Source organism: Ciconia boyciana, chromosome 7, assembly GCF_034638445.1.
Source record: "Ciconia boyciana chromosome 7, ASM3463844v1, whole genome shotgun sequence".
NCBI classification, from domain to species: Eukaryota; Metazoa; Chordata; class Aves; order Ciconiiformes; family Ciconiidae; genus Ciconia; species Ciconia boyciana.
This window is the reverse complement of record NC_132940.1, coordinates 25043764-25060112: the sequence shown is the minus strand read 5'-3', so window position 1 is coordinate 25060112 and position 16349 is coordinate 25043764. Positions and strand designations below refer to the sequence as shown.

The following is a 16349-nucleotide window of genomic DNA, read 5'->3' as shown; positions in this document are numbered from 1 at the left end:
AGAAAATTGTTACAGTTGTTAGAAACCACTACCATTGAGAAAGGTACATTTTACTGTTACCCCCCCAAAAAAATAAAGTCTAGGAAATACATTTTCAAACCTAGAAACCAACTTTAAATGCTGAAAAGATCTAGAAACTTCCTTGTTTAAAAGTTATCTTGGTCTTAACAATGTTGATGCAATGTAAAGCAGTACTTTAAAATAACAGTGGAAGCATGGAACAATACAGAGAGATCCATCTACAGTTAGTTTTCAGTATTAGACATTTGCAGTTGAATAAAAACTTTGATTTTCATTATCTGTCAGGAAATTTATCCATTTTCAGTCAGTCATATTTAAATCTTTGAAGAGTTTAGTTGTTTCTAAGATGAGATATACAAGCAAAACATGCATATGTCTAAGCTATGAAAAAAACAACCAAACAAAATCGTCAGTTTTGAAAAGGATATGAAATTTAGTATAGAACCCACCCAAGACCACTCCTTTTGTTGTCCTTTTCAAAGTCCACCCAAATTTAAAAAGGCTGTAAACTTTGAGATCTGTTTAGAGTCCAGCTCTGTTTGTTCAAGGTGTCAAAAAAAGAGCAAAGACCTACATGATGAATTTGCCAAGTCCCTACTGTAATACAAGGAAGCTGAATTAAGTGTCCATAATTAACCATAACTTTTATATTCTGAAACTTTTAGTAGTTGACTCTGAAAGCGTCGGATGTTCTTGTACCATACCAATCATTTGGTATGGTACAATCGGTCAATAAAATACACAAAATACCGTAATTTTATTCTGAATTAATCATACTGTGTGTACCAGTCTCTGTCAACTTCCTTTTGCATCAGCTTTCCAAAAACATACAAAGCTATCTCTATGTTTACAGACAACTTTTTTTCTGCGTAACTCAAAGCAATTCAGAGCGACGAAGCACCGGCAGGAAGCTCACCGGCCAGATGAGCTCTGCTGACCGAAACCCGCAGGTCCGAGAACACGGGCAGGCCCGAGGTGCCTGGATGGCGGTTGCTCCCCCTCGCTGTTGGATCAGAAGCCAGATCTCGCCACTTAATTTTTCGCACCTAATAAGAACTTCCCGCAACAAATCTGTTTACAAACTCTGTAACCCTTCAGGTGAGGGGAGAAAACCGTGCTCACGAAGAGTGCCAGGCTGACGAAAAAGACTATACCCCTAACGGGCTCCTCGGGGGGGTCCCGTCCTGCCGCCAGCAGTGACCCCGCTTGCAAGCCCCCTGCCCGCGGGGCTCCCGGGCAGCACGGCACCCTCTTCCCCCGCCTGCCCCAGCCCTCCTCTCCGGCAGCAGCTACCCACTCCACAGGAGACCAAGACAGCGCGGAGCCGTTTCTGCCCGCCAGCCTCCCCCACCATCGTGCCCACACCCCCGCCCCACTGCTGCGAGGCGGAGCCCGGCCCCCACGTCCTCCTCCTCGCCGGCGCAGGAACGCCGCCTCACGTACCGCTACCGACAGGCCGTCGGCCTGGCCGCCGCCTCTCTTCACAAAATGGCGGCGGTCCCACGCAGGCAGCGCCGGGCGAGTGGCCGGCGGAAGCAGGGAGCCGCCGCCGCCGGAGAGCGCTGGGAGAGCAGCCGGGAGGGCGCGCCGGGGAGGGACTGAGACAAGGACTGGGGGCTCCCGGCCGCACGGGAAGGAGCGGCGTGGACGTGCGGCGCGGCGCAGTTGGGCCTCACCGGCGGCCACGCAGGCTGAGCCGAGGGCGAGAGGCGAAACCTTGCGGCCGCCCGCTGCCTTACACGGGGAGAGACGCGGGGCAGGGGCAGGCGGGCTCCCCGTTCCCGGGGGGTGGCCAGGCCCGTGCCGGCCGGGCCTGCGTAGTCGGCCTGGGAGGGGAAATCCGCGTCGCCGGGACATGTCACCGCTGTGTTCAGTTTCGGTTTGGGGGGATTGAACGCCTGGCTGTTGACCCTCTTTAGGTCTGCGGGGTGGGCTCGCCCAGCACTCCCCTCCCGTGTTTACAGCTTGAGTGGCCAGATGCTACAATCACACAGGTATTTGCACGCAGGAGAAAAACATGTTATTAGTGCACATGATGGAGGCATAAGGTATGCCAGATACATGCCCAGCACATGTCATGACCCACTTAAAACACTTGGAAAGGCATGATGAGAGAGCTGTTCAAATACTGCAAATTGAGTAAGTTATTTTTATTATTTTCAATAATAAATAAGCATACCTTCTTTACTCTACATCACAATGCATGAGAACATCAGAATTTATCACATTTCACTGCAGGGCAGAAGAGACTTTCAGACTTAACTTCAACCTGTGCTCTGCAAAACAGCCTAGGTGTGACCACTGCACCAGTGCCACTGCCCCAGGCAAACCAAGTTCATGGAAAAGAGTACTAAAGCTTGGATGTGTGTCCACTGAGAAGGCTGATGGTTTTAGCTGCTTGGCAATTGTGAACAGGGTGGTCACTGCTACTCCCTTTCTTTCCAAGGACTCACATCACCAGAAGGACGTGAGTCAACCTGTCCCAGATACTCCCTTGCAACACCAGGGCCCTGAGGTGGTGTCACTGTGTCTACACCATTTGCAGGAGGTCCTCGTTTTGAGCACAAGCAGGAAGAACAGAGTATTCCCAAAGTAAAAGTATACCCTATGGCCATAAATGATTTGGTGCATGGGAAAGATACCTTGCTGGGAGCTATCTGGGTTGATGTACTCCTAGGCACTCCAAATACTGCAAAACAGATTGTACCTTACCTCCTTCCTCCTCCAATATTCATCCCATTAGCCTGAAAGCATCCACATTGATGGGGAGTTCCATTTTCTTTCTGGCTCATTACTTTTGTTGGTGACCACCACTACCATTTCCTGCTAAAAGAGAGAATCCATAAATACTAGCAGCCCCTTTGGAAACACAGTTTAATGGCAGTCCAGAGGAACAGTCAGAGGAGCTGGTGGGAATGGGGTTAGAACACAGACACAAAGCTGGGGGCTTTCGAGCAGCTGGCTGCAGCATTCTGTAACATTCAAGTCCAGTCACACTTGAAACATGGTCTATCTTAAAGTATGCTGGATTTCTGTGTAGTAGATTACCACAGTAGCAAGACAAAGTTAGTGCAAATAGGGGGTTTGGGTCTGCGTGGGATTTTTAATTAACTGGTACAATTGGAAGAGACTATCGAGCTTCTGGAAAGATTAAGTGGGCATTTTTACGTATGAAAAACTGTCAGGCAGCTTTCACCCACACTCCATACATTCCTCATTCTCTGTGAAATTCCCCACCTTTCTCTGATTCAGCCCCTGTCATTCCCCTTTGTTTGCACTGACTTTCTTTTCTTCATTTTCCCTCCCGGAGAATTTCTAACATAGGCTAATTTCCTTTTCTTACGTCCATTTTTACAAGGTCATTTCCTGGAATTCAAAACATCATTTGCTCAATAAAGAGCAATATTTCAACAATATTCAATATGATACGAGATGCTTCATACTCTATATAAAGTCCATATACCAAAATGCAAACATCCTATATGTATCAGCTATTTCTATTTTTTGCTAACCGTAGATTTCTGTGACAGAAATGGTAATCTAATAGAAACAACTGAATCTAAAGAAAATTGAAGTACCTTTTTTCTGTTGTTTTGTTGAAAGCTACCATTCTGCCCTCACCTGCCATGAGAGAAGAGTTTGCACACTTTGATTATGCAGACACATTCAAGTTCTTAAGATTAAATAATACTGTTCATACTGTAATACAGCTACTTAGCATTTTTTTTCATAATACATATTCCTGCTGTTCTAAGCTGCAAAATGCAGAAGTCTAGCATATGCATTTCTGTGGAAGGAATAATGTAAGCAGTGGGTGTATTCCATGATTCACTTACGGATGCATGACAATTTTTGCTCTACCCTGTATTTGTTTCATGAGAACGCCTATTTTGTTAGTAATGAACACCTTCTAATTAGGTACTGATTTTTTTTTTTATAATCACTTTGAAGATGCACATATTATGTTGCATTTTATAAGATCATTATTACATAACTAATTATTATAAATGCAACACACACATTGACATTTTCCAAACAGAAAACCTGCCTCTACTGTTGTTTATAATACACACTAATAGCTTTCTTTAGCATATAATGGTCTTTCAGATAAACTCAGACTTCATCACAGCAGTAAAGATAAAAAGCGGTCACAGAAATTATTCAAGCTGGTTAAAGACTAAAAGAAACCAAGTATTGAACAGTCTGCAGGATTATGTTATTAATGAAAAAGAGCAGCCTCCCTCTCTCTCGTTACATCATCAATTATCTAGGAATCCTTAAAGAGTTGTTCAATACGGATAACTGTTAATACCTAATAAAAACCTTCTGTATTACCAGAAAAGGCTGACACCTCTGTGGATTATGGGAAATGTCACTGATACAGAATACTCGACTTTGCCAAAGCTGTTAAGAGGTTCTTTGCCAAAAGTTTTAAGGACACTAAAAAAATGCAGGGTAAAAGGAAATGGTCTTGCATGGACGTTATCATTGATTAGAATACAGGAAGGAAAGATTAGGGACTCACTAATAAGGGGTCCCAGGGTGGAGGGAGGGAAGTCACCAGTGAATTCTGCAAAACTTGGTACCATTTTGCAGATTGATATGGCAACCTGAAGACCAAGAAAGTGAGAAAGTTTGCTGGCAACAATATCTCAGATACTTAACACACGGGCCACCAGAAGAGCTTTACCAGAGCCTTAGAAGACTTGGTTATGACAACAGGTAAAATTCAGACAAACAAATGCAAACCTAGGTACACAGACAGGTATCTTGACATTGAGTATAGAATGATAGGCTCTGAATTGGCCATTAGTATTCAGAAGCAAGATCTGAATATTGAGAGGAATCTTTGTTAAAGCATCGGTTCAGTGTGCAACAGCAGTCAGAAAAACAGTTACATGGTAGGAAATACTAGGAAAGGTATAGAGAACATTACTGTATAAAGTGACAGTTCACCTATATGCATGCTCCTTGTAATTGGGGTTTCCCCATCACTCACTCCCCTTGTCTGAGAAAGACTACAGTAGATCTTGAAATTAAGTTTTAGAAAAGGACTCTATGGATATTCAGAGGCATAAAAGGGCTGACACGCAAGACACAACCACATAAACTTGTCAGTCTGAAAAAGAGATGACTGAGGAACAGATACTGTAGATCTACTGTAGATCTACTGTAGATCTACTGTAGATCTACTGTAGATCTACTGTAGATCTACTGTAGATCTACTGTAGATCTACTGTAGATCTACTGTAGATCTACTGTATCTGGTTCAAAATGGCTGGGCAGCTATTGATAGTTCATTCTTTCTTCCCAACAAAATGACCAGGAGTCAGGTATTAACAAAAGTACTAACAAAATGGATTTTTTTTCAGCCATTGCTTTGACCCTCTCTGTACTCATAAGTGCACTACTTTCTCCAAATTACTAACATACATGCTCTGCTTTGAAATTGTAATATGCTTTATAGTAAGTACTCACAACTGAAAAGGAGTGCAAGCTTCCACAGAATGTAGTATGTTATTCTTTATTTACATGGAGAAGTTAATCAGGATAGATGTACCAAAAAGTCTTGTGGAACGGATACTATGCTTTGTGAGCTCACTAAATAAATACTTTTTTTCCTGGAATAAAGCATAAATGTTCTAGTCCAGTCACTTTCCTAAGCTTTTTTAGAATGCTGAAATATGTAAGAATAATAGATAGCCTCGGTGAATTTAATTCCCATCCTCTCAGCTCTTCATGCTGCTAATCAGATCTGAGGTGAATGACATTTTAATAAGCTTTTTGAACTTCAAGTTTTGTACCTTTAGAGTTCACCAGATTGTACAATATGTTCCAAGACAAGATGCTCTCAGATATCCTACAAGGGTTTTGTCTTGGTATTCTTCCTTCTAAAAACTAGTTAATTCAAGCACTGGCTGAATAAAGCTGGGTTTAAGTCCTGTTTGAAAACCATGAACAATTAGGACAGTCATTTTTGCACATTCTTGATAATTTATCTGGGGATGTCATTATGGAAAATCTTAAGGTTTCCAGGTTGTATAAAAAAAAAGTAGCATCTGTATTTTGTATAGTCATATTGTTATTTAATTTAGTTGGTAAAACAGCAAGAATTTACAATTTTCTCATCTTGTCTATGCTGCATGTGTTCCAGTACAATAGCTGCCTAGGAAAGTACCATGTATTGTTATTAGAAACCCCTGTTCAAATATAGTCTTATATAATTAATATACCTCTTCAGAGTAACTTCTAGTATTAGGAGCTACAGAAATGTAACAATGTACATACAAACCCACATGTACAAAAGGACTAATACATACTGACATAGATTTACTACATAGATACACAGCAACAGATTATTTCAATTTTATGCAAATTTCTGTTAGAATAACAAAGATAGTAACTATTTATTAAAAGTTAAAATAAATAATGAAATTCAAGCACAAATTATTAATACTAAGGTATCTCACTTTTTGGACTATTTTAAATTATATCAAGAAGATTTTTGCATATTCACTCATGGTTTCTATAGCAAATATTCAGAAAGCAGGCATCTAGGATTCCTTCCCTCAGTTCATAAACAGGCGCTTTGCCCTGTAACATCTCACAGCCATTCTTCAGGAGCATGAACCAACCTTTCCCATCACTTGCAAATAATAAATAATTCAGTAAAACAAGATTGGAATAAAGCAGGAGACTGAAATCCCTCTACTCCCAGGCACACTGAAGTCATAGGAAACAGGCATTCTGCATACTAATTCAGAGACAGTATCACAAGCATTTCAAAGAGTTGCTTGACTGTAGCATATGCCTGGGCTCTCCACAGCGATACCTCCCAGAGTGACCCCGTTAATTAAAACCTGTACCAGAACACAACCCTTAGGCACCTCTCTCTGAATCTGGCAAGCAAGGTGTTCTCAAGTTCCACACAGTGATTTGATTAACAGATAAATACATCCCAAAGGGTAAGTGTCCAAAATATTTTAATACGGCGCATTTTAAGTTTCCTTTGTAGCCAAAATATCCTCATGTGATGCCTGAATTTTCCACTTAGAGTGAGCTCCTAGTGTATGCAAAACTACTGAGAATGGACTCAAGAGTCCAAATAGCACCTAATGCATCACTCCCTCAAGTGGCAAGCATCAGTACTGACAAATCTGAAAACTAAAATGTACCTCAAAAGAATGTGTCTCATCAAGAGGAATAGTTTTGTTTTTTCTTTATGCTATGAATTATTTTAAATATCTCCATATGTACCCTATGTATCATTATTCTAAACTAAGGAATCCCAGTGCCTTAATATTTTTTTTTAATGTTAGAATGGATGAAGAGCGTTAAGTTTATGAAGATGTCACTTAGAGAATAAAAATTATTCCCTGAATTTATTTTTTTTTTTAAAGTTTGCCACGATGCACATCATTGGAGACAACAGAACATCCACTGCTTGAGTGGAAGGGAGGGGGAATGTCTTTCCATTCAGAAGACATGGAAGTCAAAGCATGTTTACTTGGGGATTGGCGCCCGTGTGTGCTCCACCTGATGCTATGAAACTGAATATTTTTCTGTTTCTTTAATGTTTTGGGATTTTGAAGCCACTCAGAAGATTTGTAGGTAGGTAGTCAACAGCAGCTCTAACCCAAAGCATACTTAATGAATAGTTCTTTGATTGAAGGAATCAGTGAGTCAATGACTCCACTGGTTTCCGAATTACAGCTTTAAAGGAACCACACAGGAAAAATCCAGATAATCTAAAAACAAATAATGGTGGCTGACCATTAACTAGTCAATTCCACTAATATTCATACAAAATGTCCCGATTTAGTACAGATATTGCATGCAGTATACTTATTCTGAGGCCCAGTTTTTCTAATTTTGCTTAATCCAAACAGGGAACTCCTAAGCTTTTTGAAAGTAAATAATCAGTGAAAGAAGTCTTGGACTAAGATTTTCAGTCTTCCTGAGCATTCTCTTTGTTTGAAGAGCCACATTCTAAGGAAATATTGGTTGATATTAGTCTCTGCAGAAATCTGTGGTAAAACAGGAATTTTAAAAAGTACTCTAATTAAATCTGAATTCTTAAAGCATATTACTGTTTTTCTTTTTTAAAAAAAGAAAGCAAACAGCAGTCCTGCCCTGAAGGTCCAGCATGAAATGCCCCTAGTTCATAGGGACATAACTGTACAGGACAAATCATGCAAAAATTAGGAACATAATTAATGCATGTGATTATATGCTCAAATACTGTGTATAATATTGAATTATAGAATGCTTTGGATTGGAAGAGACCTTTACAGGCCATCTAGTCCGACCCCCCTGCAAGAGCAGGGACATCTTCAACTAGATCAGGTTGCTCAGAGCCCCGTCCAACCTGACCTTGAATGCTTCCAGGGATGGGGCCTCCACTGCCTCTCTGGGCAACCTGTGCCAGTGCCTCACCACCCTCAACTGTAAAAAATTTCTCTCTTAAATCCAGTCTAAATCTGCCCTCCCTTCGTTTAAAACCATTGCTCCTTCTCCTGTCACAACAGGCCTTGCTAAGAAGTCTGTCCCCATCTTTCCTATAGGCCCCCTTTAAGTACTGGAAGGCTGCTATAAGGTCTCCCCGCAGCCTTCTTTTCTCCAGGCTGAACAGCCCCAACTCTCTCAGCCTGTCCTCGTAGGAGAGGTGCTCCAGCCCTCAGATCATTTTCATGGCCCTCCTCTGGACCCACTCCAACAGCTCCATGTCCTTCTTGTGCTGAGGGCTCCAGAGCTAGATGCAGTACTCCAGGTGAGGTCTCACCAGAGCAGAGCAGAGGGGCAGAACCACCTCCCTCAACCTGCTGGCCACACTTCTTTTGATGTGGCCCAGGATATGGTTGGCCTTATGGGCTGCGAGCACACATTGCTGGCTCATGCCCAGCTTTTCATCCATCAGTACCCCCAAGTCCTTTTCCACAGGGCTGCTCTTGATCACATCATCACCCAGCCTGTGTTGAAACCAAGGATTGCCCTGACCCAGGTGTAGGACCCTACACCTGGCCTTGTTGAACCTCATGAGGTTCACACAGGCCCACTTCTCCAGCTTGTCCAGCTCCCTCTGGATGACATCCCGTCCTTCTGGCATGTCAGCTGCACCACTCAGCTTGGTGTCATCTGCAAACTTGCTGAGGGTGCACTCAATCCCACTGTCAATGTCATTGATGAAAATATTGAACAGTACTGGTCCCAGTACGGACCCTTGAGGGACACCATTCATCACCGATCTCCATCTGGACATTGAGCTGTTGACCACTACCCTCTCCAACCAATTCCTTATCCACTGAACAGTCCACCCATCAAATCCGTATCTCTCCAATTTAGAGAGAAGGATGTTGTGTGCGACCATGTCAAAGGCTTTACAGAAGTCCAGATAGATGACATCCATTGCTTTTCCCTTGTCCACTGATGTGATAACTCCATCGTAGAAAGCCACTAGGTTGGTCAGGCAGGACTTGCCCTTGGTGAAGCCATGTTGGCTGTCTCTAATCACCTCCCTGTCCTCCATGTGCTCTAGCATAGCTTCTAGGAGGATCTGTTCCATGATCTTCCCAGGCACAGAGGTGAGGCTGACAGGTCGGTAGTTTTACTACCAAGATTTACGTCAAGAATCAATGGATTCTCCAATTTAATATCACCATAGCCTTAGCACAACTGTAAAATTACTATCTTATTTGTACAAGATACAGAGTAGCTTTTTCCAATTAAAAGGGATGATTTTAGGACATAAGAATCATTTAAACTAACTTACAAATCTCTGTTAGGTCTCTGAGACTTACAGAACAAGGATTTGATCAAAAGATTGCAAAGACAATTCAAAATTTCCAGGGACTTCAATAACCAGTAAACAGGAAACCAGATTCTTAGAGAATTCAGGTGTAAAATAACAGGATTAAATAGATCTTGAAATATAACTTAATTAGAGGTGCGGAATTAAGAATTAAAAATTCTCTGCTTTCATGTTAATCTATTTTTCTTTCTGGGAGGATATAAAACATTGTATTTGAAAGCTGCTTACCAGTTTGCCATTTAGATTTGTGTTGCAATTAATAAGGCTGTTTGGAGGCATACGAGATTGGCATCTATTCTAAAAACAAGGTAACACTCCCACAACATGCACTTACTGAAATTAAACCCTTCCCCCCACCCTCGGGGTCCCAGACAAAAGGATGGGAGAGGAAGAAAAGAAAATCCACAAGAGACAACAGGAATCATTAAGTTCCAGCTTGCCAGATGACCTGTGTTCGATGTGCATTGCCACCTGCCCACTCAAACTCTTGAGATTAAGACCTTTCTAATTAATAAGCAAGTATGATAAATGTAACAGTTTATGCTCTGGTACATTGCATTTGTATTAAAGGGAGACAGAGTTATAATCCATTAGTGCGACAGACTGAAGGAAAAATTTACATCATAAGCCTTTTGAGTAAATGTGTAATAAATTTCCCTTTCCAACTCTAAAGCTCCTACCAGTGTTGCTAGTTTTGAGAGCAGAAGCCACTGCACTAAGAATGGTCTGGAAAACATGCAAGACTGCTGCTAGAAACTAGACTTTTTACCAGTCATCTTGTTAAAATCTGTGCCAATACTAATCATTGGGTTTAACCTTCATAGTTCCCTACATTACATTTGGTCCCTATTCTGACTCTGCATGAAGTCTTAAATTGGCCTAGTTGAATCCCTCACACAAAAATTATTAAAGGACATGGAAAGGCTATAACTGCATCTACAAAAAGCCATCTCACTGCTGCCAGTGTAGAAGCCAAATTCATTATGTCCCCACTACTGAGTGACTGCCAGCTGTGACTATTGCCTTTGGAAGCCATTGGCAGCTGTCACAAAACAGAGGATCCTTCCAGCTCCTGTACTTTCTGCTAGCGGCAGGCTTGGTGGCTACACAGCTCCAGGATTCAGGTCTCAAAAGCTTCCTTTATGTCAGCCTTCATCACTGCTCTAAGTGACTGGTACTGTTGGGCTCCAGCCTACAGATTTTTAAATTTCTCAAACGTCACTTGTTGTGTACAGAGTATTCAATGCAGTCTTAACAGTTTAATTAAAAAAACCACACCTTGTGGATATTTTTTTCCACTGACTCATACCACAGGTCTCCGATATTAATTTTGCAGGTCTGTGGTGTATTTGGCATTGATTTCACTAGCACAGATCTTTGTCATGTGCTAAAAAAGACATTGTACGTGACTGCTAAACAAAATAGAGGATAAAAGAATTGCAACTTAGTTTACCAAAAAAAGTTATACCTTCAGCTAAAATCCTTTCCAAAAGGATTGTAATGCAGTATAAATACTTGGTCACCAAGTAGGCCATTTGTCCATGACTTTTTTAACAGAAAAGTATACCAGATGGCTTTAATTTCAAAAGGCAAACCATTTTTTACTTTCTCTTATCTCCAAAATACGTGCATCAATTTCACTGTTCCTTCCCTAGATGTGTTTCTTCCCTATTTATTTCTCATGCATAGAAAAGGATGAGTGAAAAGATTGTTAACATTTGCTATGGTTAATGCTCTTTTTTTGCTGTTTCATAATTTCCTTTTCATAAGCTCCAAAAATCATGAACCTGGGAAGCTGGAAAAGCAGGGCTAAAGTCTCCTGCCAGTTCCACCCTACTAAGTATGTAAAGCCTTTTGCAACAGCCCAAAGTTTTTTCTATCACCTGGGAGGCCATGGTTTTCATTAGCTCTAGAAAATAACATAGTGGTAAAGAAGCAATCTGGATCTGGTCTTAGCATGACTATATTTCTGTCCCATTAGTCGTAATACACAATATAGTGTTTATGCTGGCTGCACTAGTATGGACAACACCTAACTCAGGGTAAAACCTATCAACAGAAAGCTACTGTGCTGAAACTTGAAATGGAAGAATGATAACGTACTGGACAAATGGTTTGCATCACATGGTACTGTTAGCCTCAGAAATGATTCACTGTGTCATTTAACTATGATTTCAAGTACTTTTCTAGCCCTTTAATTCTTTACAAAATAATTTTCTAAACCTTTACATGTGAAAATGAACTCAAGTAGCCTCCTAAGTGGTAGGACTTTTTTCCAAAAATGTATTTCAATATAGCTCAAGTCATTGAGCTCAATATAGCTCAATATAGTTCAAGTCATTGTAGAACCAATACACTACTCAAATTTTAAGGAGTTAAAACACCTATGTACTCTGTAAATGAAAACATACCTTAAAATTCCAGTAATTCTATTTGCTTATTTATTTTTCTTGCTTCATCAGTGGAAAGAATTAGCATTAATCTGATCATATATTTAAACTAAATTCATCCTCACACTTGGATATTCACTCATGGCAAAGATGAACTGCCCTCCCTGGAGAATGCTGCTGTATACATAAACATGTAACAGTCATCCTATAGAGAAAAAAGCACAGACTGAAGAATGACAAAGTAACAGGGCTGAATAGCGGGTCTCAGCATTATTTATAGCTATCTTCTGACATAAAGTCCCTAGTCTGTGAGGGAGTAAAAGGCTCTAGGCTATATTCCAGTCTGGGAATACCAAAGTCCCATGGATCAGTCTGAAGACAGATGAGGTAAATGAGGAGGGGACCAAGTCTGTGTAAATCCAAAACTGACCTTACCCTAAGCCTTAAACAGTGCACCTCTGAGTACTTACCATGTCAAAGCTCGGCCCTTACTTACAGGTTTCTCAGGTAGCTCTCATATACATTCTTCTGAGAAACCCAGTTCAGACAAAATGACTGAGCTGCCAGTTCAATCCAGCTAAATCAGCCCTTGCTGGTACCAGCGCATCAATTAAAAATATCCCCCCAAATCCAAACCTAAGAAGTAAAAATGACTCCTCTGAAAACAGCTTCAACTCCATCTCCTCATATAAGCCCAGCCAAACTCCCACCTACCTAAAACGAGATTAAGACATTCTCAGAACATGGCTTGGCTCCTCCGATCAGTCAGAGAATGGCACTCTACCAAGCACTGGATATTGTATGGATTTTTCGCATTGTTTTGGGTTTGTGTGGCAAGGTTTTGGTAGCAGGGGGACTACGGGGGCAGCTTATGTGAGAAGATGCTAAAAGCTTCCCCTATGTCCAATAGAGCCAATGCCAGCCAGCTCCAAGATGGACCCATCACAGGCCAAGGCCAAGCCAATCAGTGACAGTGGCAGCACCTCTGTGATAACATATTTAAGAAGGGGGAAAAGTTACTGCACAACTGCAGCCAGAGAGAGGAGTGAGAATATGTGAGAGAAACAACTCTGCAGACACCAAGGTCAGTGAAGAAGGAGAGGGAGGAGGTGCTCCAGGTGCTGGAGCAGATCTCCACCTGCAGCCCATGGAGGAACCCACACCAGAGCAGGTGGATGCCCAAAGGAGGCTGTGACCCTGTGGGAAGCCCACACTGGAGCAGGCTCCTGGCAGGACCTGTGGACCCATGGAGAGAGGAGCCCATGCTGAAGCAGGTTTGCTGGCAAGACTTGTGACCCCGTGGGGGACCCACTCTGGAGCAGTCTGTTCCGGAAGGACTGCACCCTGTGGAAGGGATCCATGCTGGAGCAGTTCATGAAGAACTGCAGCCCGTAGGAAGGACTCACATTGGAGAAGTTCATGGAGGACTGTCTCCTGTGGAGGGACCCCAGGCTGGAGCAGGGGAAGAGTGTGAGGAGTCCTCCCCCTGAGGAGGAAGGAGCGGCAGAGACAAGGTGTGATGAGCTGACCGCAACCCCCATTCCCCATCCCCCTGCACTGCTGGGGGGGAGGAGATAAGAGAATTTGGGAGTGAAGTTGAGCCTGGGAAGAAGGGAGGGGTGGGGGGAAGGTGTTTTTAAGGTTTGGTTTTATTTCTCATTATCCTACTCTGATTTGATTGGTACTAAATGAAACTAATTTCTCCAAGTCGAGTCTCTTTTGCCTGTGATGGTAATTGGCGAGTGATCTCTCCCTGTCCTTATCACGGCTTTGGTGGGCACGTGGCATCCAGCCAGGGTCAACCCACCTCACTCATAAATGTTGTTCTTATAAAGCTCTGTAAGGAAGTATACTATTAAATATGAAAATATAAAACCGAAGTACTTTTGTCTTAAGGGATACATCTAAAACTCAGTACGTGTAATTAAGTTTTATTGCATAAACAAGAGAATGTTTTGTTTTCTCTTTTAAGCTAGACATACCAGCAAATGCAGTCAAGGTGTGATAAAACTGAGGACTTGAAAGCACTGAATAAGTGAAAATACAAATAAACACCAACTATATGAGACAAAACAGATGAGAATATATCACAATGTCCAAAAAACATAAATCCTTTAACTCTCTCTTGAGCTTTTCCTTCTGTGAATCACTTGCAGTATTTATCAGTTAGTTGTTACAAATACTAAGCAAACCTCCACTTCTCATGACATGGTGGCACTAAGCTGTCCATCTGTGGTTTAATCGCACACTTCAGGACCACAGACTGCTAAAGTTAAACCAACAGATTTGGCCTTCTGAAATTCAGTTAGTTTCCTAAACTTTGTTTGCTGTGAGAACATGCAGACAATGCATTAGCTCAGCTTGATAAAGCATAATAGCTATTAAAAAAGACAGCCTCAAAAATGCAACATATCTCTCCCAACCACCCTTGAATGACTGCTTCCTATGCTTTTTATTAGAAAGAGTCAAAGATGCCAGTAACCTTACAGCTGGTGAGCCTGTAATAACAGAGGGTAACAAGACAGAAAGAATCAATGCCTCCTTGTTAAGCAGTTTTGTTTGTGCTGTTCCAAGAGAGATCTGCCAAGGACTTTCCATGCAAACCTTATTTTTCTGGGATTTGTAACTTGGCTGCAAAAAAATCCAGCATGATAATGCCCGGTTCAAAATACATCAGATTACAAGTTCTAAAATATATTTTCAAGTTTTGGAATAAATTAAATTTACACTAAATAAGATAAACAATTTAGCACTTAATATATTTTTTAGTTGCTCTATTGAAAAAACCTTCTGGTTAGCAAGTTTGCACCCCAGATCCTTATACGTTTTCTAACTCTTGGTATTAAATAAGTCTGAAGTATTTCAGTGTGAAAGACAACTTTTGTGCTGTATGGTCAAGACTCCACTGACTTGTATTTCTGTTTAAGGAAGACTGTATGAAATGCATATGAAGCACTCATGGGATTCTATCTGCTAAACAACGCAGTGGATTAAATCTGTGCTAATTCTTAATACAACTCAGCTGACTTGGGTATAAGGCCAGGTTGTGAAAAAATTGGCTACGTTTAACACATCATTCTTACAAAACATAAGCCTAGAATTACCATCTTAAATTATGTGAGCTTGCTTTTGTTTTGCTTTTAACCAAATGATTCAAAGCTTTGAGCCGTGCAAAAGTCCAATTTCAGTGTTCCCATTTTCTTTTTTGGCACATGACCCATTAGGATAAGGTCATTTTGTACAGTTCCTTGCCAAAGCAATATTGTTTCCTGTGGCAACTAGCAAGATACATAGAAATTAGATTTCAGGCACAACACAGATTGGAGCCCAAGCTAAGGAAGCTCTCTTTCAGGCAATAGCCAGGTGTCAAGAAGCAAGAAGGCTATGATAGTTGCCTGAGCTATGAAAAAGCAGTGGCTTAGGCTTCTGCGTAAGAGGAATAAACCTCCCAGCAATTCAAAACTAAGAGAGACAATGAAAACACACCAATAAATTATAAAACTCTTCTGAATATATCTGGTGAGATCATTTCAAAGGGAACACTGGAAGGAACAGGGCCAGAAAATACCATGAGGCAGAGTAGCTTAGAAATGTTTCTGCTCATTTTCTTGACTAACTTGGGTTTTCTCTCAGGAGAATATGCCTAGAGCACATTATCCTCCAGAATATTTCTACCTACCTTACAGTTCAATGCAAATTAGAACTAAGTAATCCTATGAAACAGCAGTTCCTCTGAGATTATTTGCAGTTCAGCTAAACATGCTGGGTATATAAGGACTTTACCATTCCTGAGGAGTTTTTATGAACTGGAGTAAGTCACAGTTCTCAGATCCTCATTCTGCTCAGCTCCAGAGTAAACTAAAGCTGCAGGGGAACAGCTCCCCTTGACATTAACAATGTGAATACTTGAAAATAGAGCACTACTGCACTATACAACCTGAACAAGGAAAAAACATAGCTAGCCAGACAAGAGACAAGTAAGAACAAAGAGCTCCTGCCAGATCAGTGGAACTTAGAGCAAAAAGACAAGGTAGTGAAAAGGCTTCTGTATTACTGACACTGTCTGCTCTGCAAGAAGCCACAAAGGTAGTCAGTGGTTACAAGAGGGTGTTGGCCCTGGGAAGCATGAC

The 16349-nt window shown here is 41.5% G+C and overlaps 1 protein-coding gene across 8 annotated transcripts in view; it reads right to left on the bottom strand.

Annotated features, from left to right (window-relative positions):
* The window catches only part of DDX59 (DEAD-box helicase 59), a 32596-nt gene that overhangs the window by 8337 nt on the left and 7910 nt on the right, over positions 1-16349 (bottom strand). The window contains exons 1-2 of one of the 8 annotated variants that reach the window (XM_072868051.1): positions 1465-1821; positions 938-1024 (exon numbers count right to left, since the gene is read on the bottom strand). The exons of 2 other annotated variants lie outside the window; for them this stretch is intronic. The gene's annotated coding sequence lies outside the window, so the exon portion shown is untranslated. 5 more of the 8 variants (XM_072868053.1, XM_072868049.1, XM_072868055.1 and 2 more) reach the window with 5 other exon arrangements.